Here is a 3,046-nt window from a genome sequence, read left to right as displayed (position 1 = left end):
CGACGTGGCCGTGCCGCCTTTCCCTCGGCAGCAAGCAAAACGCCTGGCAACGTCGACGCTCCCCTAACCGCGATCTCGCACCGTGTTTCGTGTGGCGAATTCAAAAGCCGGCCGGCGCTGCTGCAACCATTACGGTCGGTACGCATACGCCGCGGAGGGCGGGACGGTCATCGGAGCGTGCGGTTCCTCCATCGAGTACTGCGCACCTCGGCCGTCGCATCGCCGTGCCATGACCGGCCGCGCGTCAACGCGAACCGGTGCCAGCGAGATCCCTCGCCTGCAAGAACCGACCGGCAGCCTCCGTCACCCGAGGACGCGGAGGCGCTTGCCGCGGACGGCGGGACGGTATGCACTGGTGCACAGCGGACCCGTCACATCGCCAGTTCCTTGACCGACCGCCGACGCTTGTGCCGTTCCTCTCGTACTTGGCAGTCGCCGCGCGATTGTCGGGTCTCGTTCTTGCACGCTCGAACGGTCGGGAGGGCACTCGGCTGGCGTTTCGGGAACGCGCAGCCTCGCCTTCTACCGACGTAACCACGACTCGCCGTTCGCGCTCCGCCGCTCCTGTTTACAGTACTAGGCGGTCCCGCAGCGGTCGGGTCGCGCATTTCGAGCGCTTCGAGCCACGGTGCAGTGGCGGGTCGAAAGCCGACCTATGAGTGCGTTGCGCCGTTTGTACCCGCGTCCGCCACCTGGCCGACCGTCCAAGGTCGCGGTGTTGGCGTCCGCTGGGCGCAACAATTTGTCACGGGGTGCCGCTCCACATTCAGGCAGCCCCGTGGGGAAAAGCCGACCCCGCGTCCAAACGGGGTCAGCGGCAGAAAGTGTCGGGCGCAGACGCAGCTGAGGCGCTCACCCTTCACAATCCGTTAATGATCCTTCCGCAGGTTCACCTACGGAAACCTTGTTACGACTTTTACTTCCTCTAAATGATCAAGTTTGGTCATCTTTCCAACAGACCGGCGCAACCGAAAGGCCGCGCCGGACATCGGTCCGAAGACCTCACTAAATCATTCAATCGGTAGTAGCGACGGGCGGTGTGTACAAAGGGCAGGGACGTAATCAACGCGAGCTTATGACTCGCGCTTACTGGGAATTCCTCGTTCAAGGGGAACAATTGCAAGCCCCTATCCCAATCACGAAAGAAGTTCCACGGGTTACCCAGTCTTTTCAGACAGGGATAAAGACACGCTGCTTCCTTCAGTGTAGCGCGCGTGCGGCCCCGGACATCTAAGGGCATCACAGACCTGTTATTGCTCTGTTTCGTGCGGCTAGGAGCCGCTTGTCCCTCTAAGAAGGTTGTAAGGTGCTGGGAACCCCGCACCTATTTAATAGGCTAGAGTCTCGTTCGTTATCGGAATTAACCAGACAAATCGCTCCACCAACTAAGAACGGCCATGCACCACCATCCACCGAATCAAGAAAGAGCTCTCAATCTGTCAATCCTCCCAGTGTCCGGGCCGGGTAAGTTTTCCCGTGTTGAGTCAAATTAAGCCGCAGGCTCCACTCCTGGTGGTGCCCTTCCGTCAATTCCTTTAAGTTTCAGCTTTGCAACCATACTTCCCCCGGAACCCAAATACTTTGGTTTCCCGGAAGCTGCCCGCCGAGTCATTTGAGTAACTCAGGCGGATCGCTGGTTGGCATCGTTTATGGTCAGAACTAGGGCGGTATCTGATCGCCTTCGAACCTCTGACTTTCGTTCTTGATCAATGAAAACATTCTTGGCAAATGCTTTCGCAGTAGTTCGTCTTGCGACGGTCCAAGAATTTCACCTCTAGCGCCGCAATACGAATGCCCCCGTCCGTCCCTCTTAATCATTACCTCGTATTCCAAAAACCAACAGAACAGAAACGAGGTCTTGTTCTATTATTCCATGCAAGTTTATTCAGGCGACTCGCCTGCGTTGAGCACTCTAATTTTTTCAAAGTAAAAGCACCGGCCATCTCGAGGCACACAATGAAGTGCACCAAGAAAGAACCGGCATGATGTTCAGTCCGAGCCGTCGCATCGGGTAGATGCACTACTCGTCTGGAACTGAGATCCAACTACGAGCTTTTTAACCGCAGCAGCTTTAGTATACGCTATTGGAGCTGGAATTACCGCGGCTGCTGGCACCAGACTTGCCCTCCAATTGATCCTCGTTAAAGGATTTAGAGTGTACTCATTTCAATTACGGGGCCTCAAAAGAGTCCCGTATTGTTATTTTTCGTCACTACCTCCCCGTGCCGGGAGTGGGTAATTTGCGCGCCTGCTGCCTTCCTTGGATGTGGTAGCCGTTTCTCAGGCTCCCTCTCCGGAATCGAACCCTGATTCTCCGTTACCCGTAACAACCATGGTAAGCAAGTAACCTACCATCGAAAGTTGATAAGGCAGACACTTGAAAGAAACGTCGCCGGCTCGTGGCCATGCGATCAGCACAAAGTTATCCAGAGTCACCACACAATACGGGCCGAAACCCGATCGATCTTGGTCTAATAAAAGCACCCGTTACCCAAAGGGCTCCAGGCTCACTGCATGTATTAGCTCTAGAATTGCCACAGTTATCCAAGTAGGAAGAAACGATCTAAGGAACCATAACTGATTTAATGAGCCATTCGCGGTTTCGCCTTATTTCGGCATGTACTTAGACATGCATGGCTTAATCTTTGAGACAAGCATATGATTACTGGCAGGATCAACCAGGTAATCGTTCGACTGCGCGTCCGTCCTCGCCCTCGGCGGGCCGGACGCAGTCTGTGTGCGGCGGAGGCCACCTTCAGGCGCCCCAACACGCTTATTTTGCACTCCGAGATGACGGCGTTCGAGCTCGCTACGGCACAACCTTCCCGAAAGACGAGTGGGAGCCGTGCGGCAAGAAGCACGTTCATGCTCGCTCTTTTTCGTTGCATCGACTCGGTCGCGCCGTGCGGGTTGCCCAAGCCCGCTGCACTGTCGGTGGACCGGCCGGAACTAGCAACGGAGCCGAGACTGCAAAGCCGCCAGACGACGGGTCACGCCCGCGTCTTCGGCGCTTTCGCATCTGAATCGCCCGAGGACGACACGGAAC

At 56.3% G+C, this 3,046-nt stretch overlaps 1 non-coding gene across 1 annotated transcript; it reads right to left on the bottom strand.

Moving 5' to 3' along the window:
* Nucleotides 1-870: 870 nt before the first annotated feature.
* Nucleotides 871-2,685, bottom strand: LOC142791274 (small subunit ribosomal RNA). Its single transcript, XR_012890124.1, has one exon. It is a non-coding gene; the product is annotated as a small subunit ribosomal RNA (ribosomal RNA).
* Nucleotides 2,686-3,046: the final 361 nt, after the last annotated feature.

This window comes from Rhipicephalus microplus, unplaced genomic scaffold (genome assembly GCF_043290135.1).
Source record: "Rhipicephalus microplus isolate Deutch F79 unplaced genomic scaffold, USDA_Rmic scaffold_156, whole genome shotgun sequence".
Lineage (NCBI taxonomy): Eukaryota > Metazoa > Arthropoda > Arachnida > Ixodida > Ixodidae > Rhipicephalus > Rhipicephalus microplus.
Note: the sequence above shows the minus strand (reverse complement) of the source record. Positions and strands in the feature narration are given on the sequence as shown.